We start from the raw sequence: 15,767 nt of genomic DNA, 5'->3' as shown, positions 1-15,767 counted from the left end.
ATACAAAAAAAAAAAAAAAAAGCTGGGTGTGGTGGCACACGCCTGTAGTCCCAGCTATTTGGGAGGCTGAGGAAGGAGAATTGCTTGAACCCGGGAGGTGGAGGTTGCAGTGAGCCAAGGTCGTGCCACTGCACTCCAGCCTGGGCAACAGAGTGAGACTCCATCTCAAAATAATAATAATAATAATAATAATAATAATAATAATAATAAGCCTTTGTTGTAAATATAGGCAGAGATATGGAAAGAAAACAAGTGAATTAAAGATGAAGTGTTTTTTCTTTCTTGTGGTTCATTATTCCAGGTGGACAAGGAGGAGGCCAGAGAGGCATCCACTACAGTAGAGATATAGGATGAGTTATTCTTTATACATTTAATATAATCAGATTTGCACCATTGATATTGAGCCTTGGATAAAGGTAGGCACTAGGGACAGCACAAATTAGGCCAGAGACATTGGTTGAGGGAGAAGCTGTAAAATGAGCCAGTTGTAGAAATGCTCCATTTGCGTCAGGTGATATGTGATAGTCAACTTGGTTACTGTGATGGTCAGAGGGGTGTTTAACAATGATAGTGCATTGGTTAGGTGTTAAGGACCCTACAGGGAAATTTCCTTCAGAGGCTGAAAAGCAAAGTGAGGCTTGTTGTAAAAGGGCGCTTTGTGTTTAGTTATGGGCCTTCAATGGGAGGGCCTTGGGGCTTGAGGCATTGTAGGGAATTGTAATAGCTTTGAAATGATTTGTTGGCTTGATTGGCCCTGGAAGTGGGATAATCACCTACCAGGGTGTCAGCTCTTTCAAAAAAGGAAGCTCCTTTTTGGAGTTTATAGATTATGGTTATGTTTTCTGTTAAAAGGTCATGAAAGGGTGTAGGAAGGGCTGTATAAGCTGAGGAAGACAGTGATAAGCACATCCAGGATTCTGGAGCAAAGGAAGAGTTAGCTTGCTGCAAGAAGGATTATGTAAGGCTTATAGAGCGTTCCTGTTTGAGAGCAGTGAGGAGTGGTTGTATTGGTGAGGTTGATGTGATTACAGAATTTATATTGAAAGAAACAAGCAAAAGGAGGAAAAAGTTATTTGAGTAGGAGTAAAGTCCTGGAAAGTTCCTTGAAGCCATAAGTCCCATAGAATAGTAAGGAGATGATCAGGATGGATAATGGGAGTTTCGTAATGGTACCAGTAAAAGTCTGTAACAAGGTTAGTTGGGAAGCGATGAAAGTTTGAGAGAGAGAAAGAGACATAGCAGCTTATTTAAATTTCTCTTCCATTTCCTCCAGGATTTGGTGAGGCAAAGGGAAGTGGGTTCTGTGGAGACATAAGAGAAAGCTGAAGGGGTTTTAGATTTGGTTGTTTTGGTATGTAGTGAAGAGAAGTCTGTTTTCTTGAGAGAGGTATAATGAAACCAGCTGAGGAGTCCCTGGAGTTTTGCTCCTGTGGTGTTGCAGGGATCAAGGGACAGGAGAGACCAATGGGTGGGACAGGAGGATTTATTAGGTGTGTACCAGCCCAGAGGATTAATATGTAAAGGCCGAGCCCTGAACAAAGACAGGGCTTGACTTTTATACATGTATCCAAAAGGGAGTTAGCTATACCTGCATCCAAAAAGGGGTTGGCCCGTTTGATGGCGCAAAACCTGTAGGGCGGGCAAGCAGGTTTACAGAAGCAGAACGAAGGCAGTTTGTGAAACAGTGACAGGTTGTGCAACTTAAACATATCTTGTGACCTTGCACAGAAGGAAAAACAGGAACTTACAAAACTTTGCAAAATAATTATGAGAATGGCAAGGGGGAAAGGGGAAGCTGAAAGAGGAGAAAAACTTGTTTTTCTCACCCATGCTCCAAGATGGGAGGGAGAGGCTCTGGGGCCCATCCCTTGAAAGCCCTGGCTCTGCAGACAGTGGTGTCAAAGCCCTGCCAGAGCCCTGCCTATTGCGGGGCCTCAGAGTGAGTTAGGCTATTACAAGAAACTTGTGTTTTTTGGTTTTTTTTTTCCCTGCTTCGGTGGGTGTAGTAAAGATGATCTGGTAAGGGCGGGCGCAGTGGCTCACTTCTGTAATCCCAGCACTTTGGGAGGCTGAGGCGGGGGGGATCATGAGGTCAGGAGATTGAGACCATCCTGACTAACACGGTGAAACCCCGTCTCTACTAAAAATACAAAAAATTAGCTGGGCCTGGTGGCAGGTGCCTGTGGTCCCAGCTACCCAGGAGGCTGAAGCAGAAGAAGGGTGAACCCGGGAGGTGGAGCTTGCAGTGAGCAGAGATCACACCACTGCACTCCAGCCTGGGGGACAGAGCGAGACTCCATCTCAAAAAAAAAAAAAAAAGATGATCTGGTAAGACCCATTCCATTTAAGTGTGAGGGGAGGATTGAGGGTAGGACTGGGATCTTTTACCAGAACCTAGTCTCCTGGCTGTAGGAAGCAATTAGAGGAGTCGGCAATGGGTTGTGGCAGGTATTCATCAGCATATTCCTAAATGAAATGGCAGATGGTTTGTAGAAGAAGGCAAACAAGGCCAGGCACGATGGCTCACGCCTGTATTACCAGCACTTTGGGAGGCCGAGGCGGGTGGATCACAAGGTCAGGAGATTGCAACCATCCTGGCTAACACAGTGAAACCCTGTCTCTACTAAAAATACAAAAAATTAGCCAGGCATGGTGGCGGGCACCTGTAGTCCCAGCTACTCAGGAGACTGATGCAAGAGAATGGTGTGAACCCAGGAAACGGAGCTTGCAGTGAGCCGAGATCATGCCACTGCACTCCAGACTGGGTGACAGAGCAAGACTGGGTCTCAAAGAAAAAAAAAAAAAAAGGAAGAGTGGAAATGAGAGGGGTTGGTAGAGGAGGGGCTTGACCCTGAGGTGGAGCAAAAGGGTCGAGTGGTCTCCCACACATGAGTTCAAAGGAGCTGGGCATTGAAGGTTTATGTGGGAGCACCAAATTTTAGAAGGGCCAAAGGTAAAAGAGTAACCCAGTCTTTATGTGTCTGGAGTGAGTACCTGGTGAGGGTGTTTTTTAGAATGCCATTCGTTTTTTCACCCTTTCTCTAAGATTGAGGTCAGTAGGGAATGCATAGCTTCCAGGTGATTTGCAGGGCTTGTGCAAGTGTTTGAGTAATTTCAGAAGTGAATTCAGGACCATTATCAGATTGAAGAGAAAGAGGCACCCTGAACCTGGGGATGATTTCTGTTATTAATTTGGAGGTGACAGAGAAGCTCTTTCAACCCATCCTGAAAAGGTATCAACCAGAACCAAAAGAAATCAAACTTTTTTACTGGGGGCAAATGGGTAAAATCAATTTGCCAGTCCTGTCTTGGAAGGTGTCGCCTCGCTTGATGGGTTGGGAAAGAAGGGGGTCTAGTGTCAGAGTCGGGTGAAGCTTTCTGGCAAATAGAGCATTAATGGGAAATGGCTTTCAACTGTTCCTTTTTATCTGGGGTTTTATGTATGTAGAAACTTAAGAAATGTTGTAGAGGGGAATGGCTAGTGTAGAAGAGGTTGTGGGTGTCCTGTAAAATACTTGTGTTTTCAGAGTCAGGTAGGACTAATTTGTTTTGTATGAACAGTATGGGGGTTTGAATTGTGCCCCCACCACGACTAGTTGTTGTATTTGGTGTTCTGGATAAAAGGAGGGGAAATGTTGTGTGAGGGGAAATAGGAATTGGATGATTGGTTGAGGTGTGCCCAATAGTCAGCCTCACAGTTCCCTAAAGAAATATGGCTTTTGGCCGGGCGCGGTGGCTCAAGCCTGTAATCCCAGCACTTTGGGAGGCCGAGATGGGCGGATCACGAGGTCAGGAGATCGAGACCATCCTGGCGAACACAGTGAAACCCCGTCTCTACTAAGAAATACAAAAAATAGCCGGGCGAGATGGCGGGCGCCTGTAGTCCCAGCTACTCGGGAGGCTGAGGCCGGAGAATGGCGTGAACCCGGGAGGCGGAGCCTGCAGTGAGCTGAGATCCGGCCACTGCACTCCAGCCTGGGCTACAGAGCGAGACTCCGTCTCAAAAAAAAAAAAAAAAAAAAAAAAAAAAGAAATATGGCTTTTATCTGACTGATGTCCTTTGCCATGGATAACTACATCCTTTTCTGGAAGTAGAGCTGCCTTTAGTAGATGATGGATTTGTTTTCCATTAATGATAGGAGTTCCCTTAGTCATGAGATAGCCCAGCTTGCTCCAAATTTGGGCATTGGAATGGATGATTTTATAGGCATATTTAGAGTCGGTGTATATATTAACTTGTATTTTTTTTTTTTTTTTTGCTAGGATTAGTGCTCTTATTAGGGCAACTAATTCTGCTTGTTGGGAGGATGTGCCCAAAAGCAAGGGGGGCAACCTCTACAACTCTTCTTGGTGGGAGAGAGTGGATATCATCATGATAAATGGTAAAATTTGCTATCCATAATTGGAAATATCCCCCAATGATGGCATATCCTGTCTGGAGGGGAGGATTTTTTGATGCACTGCCATCAGTCTGGGGCTCCCTTTGTGTTAGTGGAAGTAAGGTGAGAGAACATGGTGAAAGAAGCATGAGTGTTAGTCGGGGTTCAAAATTGGTGTTGAAGGTAAAAGAGTAGCAGAATTAGTGGGGGAGCATCTGTGAAGAGAAATAGAGGGTTGAAAGAGGGTTGAATGTAGGGCTTGCATGTGAGAGGATGAGATGGAAGTGAGCATCTTATGGCTGAGCATATCTTGTAGACTGTGAGAAGAAAATACCTAGAGGGGTTCGTAGAATGTGAGTTTTTGTGCCTCAAGGATAATTAAAGAGGCTGTGGCCAAAGTTTTTAAGCCAAGGGGCCAGTTTTTTAAAATGGGGTCTAGTTGTTTTGAAAAATATGCCACTAGTTGGAGGGAATCTCCCATGGGTTGGTCTAACAGTCCAAGGGCCTGATTATGAGAACTGTGTAAATATAGGTGAAAAGGTCTGAGGGGGTTTGGAAGGCCTAAAGCAGGGGCCTGTAATAAAGCACGTTTTAGGTGAGACAAAATATGATAAAGGTCTGGGTTGGGAGTGAGTGGTTGATCAAGATTTTGTAGGGCTGGGCACAGTGGTTTATGCCAGTAATCCCAGCACTTTGGGAGGCTGAGGCAGGTGGATCACGAGGTCAGAAGATTGAGACCATCCTGGCTAACATGGTGAAGCCCCATCTCTACTAAAAATACACACACAAAAAATTAGCCTGGCGTGGTGGCAGGCGCCTGTAGTCCCAACTACTCAGGAGGCAGGAGAATGGCGTGAACCCAGGAGGCAGAGCTTGCAGTGAGCCGAGATTGCGCCACTGCACTCCATCCTGGGTGACAGAGCGAGACTACATCCAAAAAAAAAAAATTTCCTTTTGTGTGTTCATAAAGAGATTTAGAGATAATGGCAAAATTTGTTTCCCATAATCAGAAATATCCCACTAATCCGAGGAAAGAAATAAGTCCCTTTTTGTTTTAGGAAATGGAATTTGTTGAATAGCTTGCTTTCATGTCAGCAGAATTTCTTGGGTATTTGTATTTATGATTAATCCTAGATATAAAACTTTTGGAGAAGTTAATTGGGCCTTCCTTTTGGGTACCTGGTACCCACATTCAGCCAAAAAATTTAAAAACCTGGTGGCGTTTTGAATACAATGTTCTAGAGACAGGCTGCAAATAAGTAAATAGTCAACATATTAAAACAAAATGCTAGGTTGTAGAGGTAGTTGGGAGAGGTCCAATTGAAGTACCTGACCAAAATAGTGAGGGCTGCCCCTAAACCCCTGGAGGAGGACAGTCCAGGTGAGTTGTTGGGAGTAGCCTGTGTCAGGGTGAGTCCAAGTGAAACCAAAAAGGTTTTGAGAACAGGGATGTAGAGGGATAGTAAAAAAGGCATCTTTGAGGTCTAATACAGAGAAATGGCTAGTGCTGGGAGGAATTCATGACACTAGGGTGTAGAGCTTTGGGACAGCAGGACAAACAGGAACAATAGTAGAGTTGATTTGTCACAAATCCTGAACCAGTCTATAGGAGCCATCCAGTTTTTTAAGGGAGAATAGGAGTATTGGGGGGAGAATGGGTGGGGATTAAAATACTGGCAGCCAAAACTTGGGAGATGATGGGCTTGAGTCCCCATAATCCATTAGAGTTGAGGGGATATTGTGGGACCACTATTTAGTGCTTAGGATCCTTCAGTGAAATGGATTGCAGAGTGGTGGGTAGCTGCAATGGGGGAGTTGGTGTTCCATACTATGGGATTTACATGGCTGAGGAATCTGGGATTTAAGTCTGTTTGATGTGGAGTGTGTGAGAAGGGGTTCTGTTCTTGATATAATAATAAATAAGGGTGGCTTTGGTGTAGGTTGATAAATGAATGATTCTTCCCAGTTTGTGTAGGATGTCCCTTTCTAGTAAAGGAGTGGGACAATGAGGAATGACCGAGAAAGAGTGAGTGAGGGTGACTCCCTGAAATGAGTAGTATAGAGGCAGTGTGTTTTATGGGGTTTCTTGTATGCCCTTCATGCCAACAACAGAAATGGATGAATATCCTAATGGGTCTTGATATTCAGTTAATACAGATAGACTTGTCCCAGTATTGAAAAGAAAGGCAATAATCGTACTGGATACTGTCCCAATTACCCTGGGTTCCATAGACTCATTAGACATAAGGGTGAAGGATCCCAGGGATCCTCAGTCATCAGTTGTCAGCACCAACAGTGAAGAGATCCTGTGATGGTTGGTGAACTTTATTATGAGCCACACCTGAATAGGGAAGGTGTCCCCATTGGGGGCAGTCCATCTTCCTGTGTCCCCAAAGACCACAAGTTGGGCAAGGTTTGGTGGGAGGCCAGGGGTTAGGACAAGTCTTTGCCCAGTGTCCAGGGTTGCCACATTGGAAACTGACTCCCCAAGAGGTGAGGGAGTTTCCTTTTGGGTTATTAGGAGGCTTTGTGTAATTTGACTTTTGGACAACAGAGGCTAGCATCTGGTATTTTAAATGGAGATATTTCTTTTTAAATTTGTGTTCCTCATCTTTGTTGTTGAAGATACAGAAGGCCAAATTTAGGAGGTCCTGCTGGGGTGTCTGGGGACCCTCCTCTAATTTTTGTAATTTTTTCTGGCTATCTGGGGCATATTGGGAAACAAACTGGAGGTGGAGAAAAGTTTGACCTTCTTTAGATTCTGGGTCCAAATGGGTATATTTTAGCATAGCTTCAGTGAGGCATGATAAGAAAAGGGCAGGATTTTCCTGGAGCTCTTGTGTAATTTCTGAGTTTTTCATCACTAACTGCCTTATGGGCATTTTTGTCCATGCCTACGAGAAGACAGGTAATCATGCGGTCTCTTCACCTGATGCCATTGTCTCCCTGTTGGTAAGTCCAATCTGGGTCTCCATGGGGGACTGCATCATTGGCTACTGGATTTTGTATAGGGGCTTGATTATGGAGTTCATCTGCGTGTGTTTCAGCTGAATGCTGGATGTGCTATTTTTCGTCAGGAATGAGGGTGGAGGTTAGAATGATATAAATGTCATGCCAAGTTAAATTAAAGGATTAGATTATGTTCATGAATTCCCTGCAATAATGAGATGGATTTTCAGAGAAAGATCCAGGTGCTGTTCGATCTGTGACAAGTCAGACATGGAGAAACGGACATGAACATGAGCAATGCCTTCAGCCCCAGCCACTTACTGGAGAGGGAGAATGGCAGATATGGTTTGAGTGGTTGGAGTAGTTTTTGAATGGGTAATGGGTGGAGCAGGAGGAGGGGCGGGGTTTGGGGCTAAAGGCTTGGGGCAGGAGGGGCCAAAGGGGTGGACAAGCAAGGAACAGATGCAGGGGGCTGAGAGTACAGAGGGGGTTCATCTGCAGGATCAAAAGGGGTTTTGGAGGAAGGGGTTTCGGAGAAAGGAGAGAGCTGGGGAGGGTTTTCATTAAGAAGAAGGATTTCGTGAGGGTTGCAAGCTTGACGTGGGGAGGGTTGCAAGCTTGATGTGGGGAGGGTTGCAAGCTTGATGTGGGGAGGGTTGGGATTTAAGGTAGAAGAAAGCCTGAGTATAGGGAACCTCTTGCCATTTGCCATTCCTGGTGATAAAGGTGTCAAGGTCCCTGAGAATTTGAAAGTCAAAAGTGCTGTTTTTGGGCCATCGCCTGTCTTTATCTGATTTGTACTGGGATCAGGCTGTGATGCAATTAAAAACTAAATATTTTGGCTTTAGGTATCCCTGTAAGCCAAGTTTGGCAAGGTTGTGAAGGAGACACCCCAGTGGGGAGGATGTAGGAATGTGAGATTGTTTGGCACCATGTAGACTGGTAAGAGGAAGCCAAGGGTGCCTGTTTTTGTTCTAGGCCTCCGCAGACAAAAGACAGAGACCCAGAATCCTCTTTACAAAGAGAAGGGTAAAACTGAGGAGACTGGGCATCCCCAAGATTTCTTCCAACTTAGTCCCACTGGTCCTCTGAGCACTGGAACGGCAGACCTGACTTTCCTGGGTACTGCAAGAAAGTCAGGGAAGGCAAATCTTATCAGTTGGCTGGATTAGTGTCTGATGTTGGGTGTTCTGGTTAGAACTGGCAGAGGGTCGCCCAGACTGGAGCCATGTGAGCGAGACAGAGAGAGAGAGAGAAAGAGAGAGAGAGAGAAGAGGGAGGAAGAGGGGACAAGGGCTAGAGAGCGAAATACCTGTTGCAGGTGGTTGGAGGTGGATTCCTGAGACCTGAGGGTTTTGAGAACCCACTGGAGAGTAGCCCCAGCCCAAGCCTCAGAGTCCCCTTCAGATTAGTTGTCCTCCTCATGCAAATTGCTTGAAAAGTGAAGAGAGAGAAAAGACAAGGCAGGTGGCCAGAGGCCCTTAGGAGCCAGGAGTTATCCTGGGACGAGCTGCCATTGCCCAGTGCTTCCTAGGTTGCAAGAGAGCCTCTGCCCCCAACACCGATTCCAGGTTTTGACACCAAATGTAAGGGTTGAAAAAAGAAGACAGAAACATGAAAAGCAGCTCAACAGTCAAAGACAGGTTTATTTTGGAGAATAAACCTGAGAGGGGATTCTGGCTGGTTTAGGTCAGGAGCCTTCTCTCTTATAGACTAAGAGTATTTAAGGGTTTAGGAAGGGAGAGCTTATCGCAGGTTTGGAATGTTTCTGGGTGGAGGAGAGTTTTATTGTGGGGTTGTGATGTTTCTGGTCAGAGGGGGGTTTATCTCAGGGCTGGCATGTTGCTGGTTGGAGGGGGGTTTATCTCGGGGTTGAAATGTTTCTGGTTGGAGATGTCATTTGTGGTTTATGGTCATGCTGACATTAGCCATTAGGCTGATGTTTTGGGAGCTGGATTTAGGTGGTTTTTAATCAAGGGGAACTTAAAATGGCAGTGTTTGTCCAAGATGGTGATGCTCCTGCTCTGTCAACAACCACTAGACAAATGCTTCCCACAAACCTCATAAGATCAGGAGTTTGTTTTCCTTAAGGATATTATGCCTGATGAATATAGTTTTCCTTTAATAAGTAAGTCATAAATATTTATCCTTTTAATTTCAGATATTGAGAGGTAGACGCCTCCTCTTACAGAGGCAGATAAAAATAAGCAAAGATGTCATTAGATACATGTGCAAAGGGCGTGAGACAACAGTCCACAAAGGAGGAAATGCAAATGTCTTGAAAAATGAGGAAATGTTCAATCTTTCAAGTAATCATAGAAATGCAGATTGAAATATTGAGATACATTTTTCTTTTTTAAAAAAGATTAATGCTGGTAAGGGTTTACTGAAATAAATGATACCAACTTAAAGCCTTGAAAAATATTTTATCTCAATAGTTTTATTTTTATCCCTTTGCTCATGAGAGAGAGAAAAATGAATAAAAAAGGAGAAAGAGAGAGAGAAGAGGAGTGAGAGAGGAAGAAGAAGGCAGATACGGGACAAAAGAAAAAAAAAAGAAGAAGGAAAAAGCCATTTGAACAAAATTTGGCTATGTCAAAAATAAAGTCAGATCAGGTATAGAACAAGATCCTGGAGATGTCAAACCAAGTGGTAAGAAGCCCATTTTACAGGAGTTACAGCAGTTTATAGAGCATAAAGGAGGAATATTTTGACCTGTGTCAGGATTGGCTGTTATACATTAATATTTCTGTGAGTTCAAGCTGATTTGTCTAGAGCTGATTGATTTAATTTTACTGATTCATGCTGATAAGAATGTAAAGCTTATGTTTTATGTTTTATGATTAGAGCTAGGCTTTGGGGGAAATAGGGATGACTTAAAGTTTGGTTACTTGGTTATGGGTGATTGGCTTTGGGGTGTATCTTATCAATGGCCTCCATTCTTATTTTTCTTTGACAATCATGCTAATGAGAGATAATAAAGAAAATGAAAGAGCCCTTTTGGCTGCCTGAGTAGCACCATAGTGGCTGGCGAGAACAATCACCAAAGGTGGCAGAAAGGGAGCCAAGAAGAAAGTGGTTGATCCATTTCCTAAGAAAGATTAGTGTGATGTAAAAGCACCTGCTATATTCAATATAAGAAATATTGGGGGCTGGGGATAGTGGCTCACACCTGTAATCCCAGCACTTTGGGAGGCCCAGGCAGGCAGATCACAAGGTCAGGAGTTTGAGACCAGCCTGACCAACGTGGTGAAACCCCGTCTCTACTGAAAATACAAAAATTAGTCGAGTGTGGTGGTACACGCCTGTAATCCCAGCTACTCAAGAAGCTGAGGCAGGATAATCACTTGAACCCAGGAGGCAGAGGTTGCAGTGAGCCAAGATTGCACCATTGCACTCCAGCCTGGGCAACAGGTGAGACTCTGTCTCAAAAAAAAAAAAACAACTAGCTGGGTGTGGTGTGGGCGCCTGTAGTCCCAGCTACTCGGGTGGTTAAGGCGGAAGAATAGCTTGAACCCAGGAGGTGGAGGCTGCAGTGAGCCAAGATCGTGCCACTGCACTCCAGCCTGGGCGACAGAGTGAGACTCCGTCTCAAAAAAAAAAGAAATATTGGAAAGATGCTAGTCACCAGGACCCAAGGAACCAAAATTGCATCAGACGGTCTCAAGGGTTGTGTATTTGAAGTCAGTCTTGCTGATTTGCCAAATGATGAAGTTAACATTTAGAAAATTCAAGCTGATTACTGAAGATTTTTAGGGCAAAAACCGCTGAACTAACTTTCATGGCATGAATCTTACCCATGACAAAATGTATTCCGTGGTGAAAAAATGGCAGACCATGATTGAAGCTCATGTCAATGTCAAGACTTCCAGTGGTTACTTGCTTCATCTGTTCTGTGTTGGTTTTACTAAAAAATGCAACATTCAGATATGGAAGACTTCTTATGCTCAGCACCAACAGGTCCACCAGATCTGGAAGAAGATGATGGAAATCATGACCTGAGAGGTGCAGAAAAATGACTTGAAAGAAGTGGTCAATAAATTGATTCCAAACAGCACTGGAAAAGTCATAGAAAAGGCTTGCCAATCTATTTATGCTCTTCATGATGTCTTCATTAGAAAAGTAAAAATGCAGAAGCAGCCCAAGTTTAAATTAGGAAAACTCACGGAACTTCAAGGTGAAGTTAGTTCTGGAAAAGCCACTGGGAACAAAACAGGTGGTAAAGTTGAACGAGCTGATGGCTGTGAGTTGTCAGTCCAAGAATCTATTTAGAGTTTAGACTTCTAATAGTGACAAAGAAAAAGTCCTATTTGTGGGGGTGGGTGGTGGGTGGGAAAAGAATAAAAGAGACAATTCAGGTAAGAAATTGAAGAAGTCTAATAAGCATTAAAAAAACCTGCAACCTCAATAGTTATCAGATGTGAATTACAATAACATATACCACCATGTTTTCATGATTGAATTATAAAGTAATAAGGGTGCAGTAACTGTCTTATGTTCTTCTCTCACTTACTGCTGTCATAGTGGCCCTGATTGTTTCTAATAATGCAATTTGTCTTAAACTATATTGTTTTCTGATTTTAATATAGCTATGCTGGCTTTTTTTTTTCCTTTGGTTTGGCATGTCTTTTCCATCTACTTACTTCTTTTTTTGTTTGTTTTTCTTTCAGACAGCTTCTCCCACTGTCCCCCCGGGCTCCCGGGTTCATGAGATTCTCCTGCCTCAGCCTCTTGAGTAGCTTTTTACAGGCGCACACCACCACACCTTGCTAATTTTTTGTATTTTTAGTAGAGATGGGATTTCATTATGTTGGCCAGACTGGTCTTGAACTCCAGACCTTGTGATCCACTCACCTTGGCTCCCAAAGTGCTAGGATTACAGGGGTGAGCCACCGCGCCCAGCCTGCTTACTTTCTATTCTATTTTTTTTGTTTTTCCCTGAGACGGAGTCTTGCTCTGTCACCCAGGCTGGAGTGCAGTGGCACGATCTTGGCTCACTACAACTTCTTCCTCCCGGGTTCAAGTGATTCTTCTGCCTCAGCCTCCCATGTAGCTGGGATTAAAGGCGCCTGCCTCCATAACTGGCTAATTTTTTGTATTTCTGGTAGAGATGGGGATTCACCATGTTGGCCAGGCTGGTCTCAAACTCCTGACCTCAGGTGATCTGCCTGCCTCAACCTCCCAAAGTGCTGGGATTACAGGTGTGAGCCACTGCGCCCGGCCCTATTCTATTCTTTTTTGGCTATTATTTATTTTCAACCTTCCTAAGGTTGAAAGACTAAGACGACTAATACCTAAGTGGAGGTCTAAGACTGCTAAAGTCTTTCAAGTAGCCTGTAAAATGCATTTAAAATGTTCAATCTATCTTTGTTTTTACTGCTGTAAACTGATCCTTTGTGTCCCCTGCCAAATTCATAGATTGAAATCTTAAACCCTAAGGTGGTGGTATTATGAGATAATTCGGTCATGGGGGTGAAGCCCTCATGATGGGATTAAAGGCCTTGTAAGAAGAGACACAGCGACTTTCTCTTCAGCCCTCCTCCCTCCATCATGTGAGGACACAGCAAGAGGATGGCCACCCACAAAGCTAGGAAGAAGGCCCTAACCAAGCAGGCAATCATGCTGACACCCTGATCTCAAACACCTACACTCAGTTAGGTGTAGTGACTCGTGCCTGAAATACCAGCACTTTAGGAGGCCAAGGCAAGAGAATCACTTGAGGCTAAGAGTTTGAGGCCAGCCTGGGCTATAGTGAAACCCCGTCTCTACAAAAAAAGTTTTAAGACTCGGTGGGGTAGCTCACACCTGTAATCCCACCACTTTGGGAGGCTGAGGTGGGGGGATCATGAGGTCAGGAATTAGAGACCAGCCTGGTTAATATAGTGAAACCCTGTCTCTACTAAAAATACAAAAATTAGCCTGGAGTGATGGCATGCACCTGTAGTCCCATCTACTTGGGAGGCTGAGGCAGGAGAATCGCTTGAACCCGGGAGGTGGAGGTCTCAGTGAGCCAAGATCTTGCCGCTGCACTCCAGCCTGGGTGACAGAGCAAGACTCTGTCTCAAAAAAAAAAAAAGGTTTTAAAATTAGCTGGTTGCAGTGGTGTGTGCCTGTAGTCCCAGCTACTAGGAGGCTGAGGTGGGAGGATCACTTGAGCCCAGGAGTTCAAGGCTGACATGAGCTATGATCATGCCACTTGCACTCCAGCCTGGGTGACAGTAAGACCCGTTTCTAAAAAAGAAAAAGAAACAGAAAAAAAAACCCAAAACGGCCAGTCTCTGTAACTGTGAGAAATAAATTTCTGTTACTTAAGTACTCCACCTATGATATATTTGTTACAGCAGCCCAAACTGACTGAGACAACTACTAAGGCATTTAGTTTATTCACCTTTAATGAAATTAGTCTCAAAAAATCTATTGCCCTAGTTTATAGTATCTTTCACCTCCCATTCTTATTTTTTTTGAGAGAGTCTCGCTCTGTTGCCCAGCCTGGAGGGCAATGGTGTGATCTCAGCTCACTGCAACCTCCACCTCCTGGCTCAAGTGATCCTCCCGCCTCAGCCTCCTGAGTAGCTGGGATTACAGGCGTGTACCACCATTCCCAGCTAATTTTTGTATTTTTAGTAAAGATGGGATTTTGCCATATTGGCCAGGCTGGTCTCAAACTCCTGTCCTCAAGTGATCTGCCAGCCTCGGACTCTCAAAGTGCTCAGATTACAGGCATGAGCCACCATGCCTGGCCTTCCTTTTTTTTTTTTTTTTTTTTTTTTGACTTTTTTTGGGTATTAATTATATTCTTCCTTGCTAGTTTGGAAGTTAAACACGCTATTCGGGTTTGAGGTGCTTTTCTTGCTTTTTGTTTTTTGGGTTGAATTTTTTGTTGTTGTTACCCTATAAGCTGCATTGTGATTACTTAAATTATAAAGTTAAGCTATTTCTTTATCTCCTCCAGAACACAGACCTGTCATATATTTTAATATTATCTTTTTTCTTTCAAATTTAAACATGACTAAACATTATCATTGTTTTATAGTTAATATTTTATACTTACCCGAAGTCTTTTTACATGTTGTTTCTTCTTGTAGCTTCATTTAGGATCAGTTTCCTTCTAGCTAAAATATATTTTTTAGATTTTCCTATAGTAAGGGTTTGCTGGCAAAAGAGTGAGTTTTATTTGTCTGAAAACAATTTTATTTTGTCTTCATTAAAAAAAATTTTAGGGCTGGGCGAGGTGGCTCACGCCTGTAATCCCAGTACTTTGGGAGGCCAAGGCAGGCAGATCATGAGGTCAGGAGTTCAAGACCAGCCTGGCCAACTTGGTGAAACCCCATCTGTACAAAAAATACAAAACTTACCCGGGCATCGTGGTGCATGCCTGTAATCCCAGTTACTTGGGAGGCTGAGGCAGGGAGAATCACTGGAACCCAGTAGGCGGAGGTTGCAGTGAGCCGAGATCTGGCCATTGCATTCCAGCCTGGGCGACAGAATAAGACTGTCTCAAAAAGAAAAAAAAAAAGATAATTTCCTTTCTCTTCTGCTCTTTTATAATCGTTCTTTGACATTGTTCTGAAATTTCATCATTTTATGTCTGTATGTGGGTTTCTTTTCTATGTACATAGAACATACCTATGTACATAGACTGAAACATATGCACATAGGTTTATTAACATACATACATGGTTTATTAACATATATACATAGGTTAAAACATATAGACATAGGTTGTAAACATATAAACATAGACTGAAAAAAACATATAAAGCAAAAACATCACAAGAAGAAACAGGCTGGGTATGGTGGCTCACGTTTGTAATCCCAACACTTTGGGAGGCTGAGGCAGGCGGATCACCTGAGGTCGGGAGCTCGAGACCAGTCTGACAAACATGGGGAAACCCCGTATCTACTAAAAATACAAAATTAGCTGGGCGTGGTGGCAGATGCCTGTGATCCCAGCTACTCAAAAGGTTAAGGCAGGAGAATCGCTTGAACTCGGGAAGCGGAGGTTGTGGTGAACCGAGATCGCACCACTGCACTCCAGCCTGGCAACAGAGTGAGACTCTATCTCCAAAAAAAACAAAAAGAAGAAGAAACAGATGAATTTATATTCAATCATATTGGAGGATTTGAAAATTAATAATTGACAGAAAATGTTCATCAAGTAGATCTGATATACATGATTTACCATATTTACTACGGCAAAAGCATAGAACACTGTACTAACAACTGCAAAAATCACATTCTCTTTAAGCACACATAAAATTTTTATTAGTTGAAGACAGATTGGCTGTAAATCAAATCTCAAGAAAATTGACAGAATTAAATGCGGACACTCTCCGACTATAGGCACATGTGAGAGACATTGTAGGTTCAGTCCCAGATCATTGCAATAAAGCAAATATCACAGTAAAGTAAGTCACACAAATTTTTTTGGTTTCCTAG

At 43.6% G+C, this 15,767-nt stretch overlaps 1 pseudogene; it reads left to right on the top strand.

Moving 5' to 3' along the window:
* The first annotated feature begins 10,924 nt into the window (after window positions 1-10,924).
* Window positions 10,925-11,600, top strand: LOC112635108 (annotated as a pseudogene).
* Window positions 11,601-15,767: the final 4,167 nt, after the last annotated feature.

The sequence above is a fragment of the Theropithecus gelada genome, chromosome 11 (assembly GCF_003255815.1).
Source record: "Theropithecus gelada isolate Dixy chromosome 11, Tgel_1.0, whole genome shotgun sequence".
Classification (NCBI taxonomy): Eukaryota; Metazoa; Chordata; class Mammalia; order Primates; family Cercopithecidae; genus Theropithecus; species Theropithecus gelada.
This window is presented reverse-complemented; position numbering and strand designations above follow the sequence as displayed.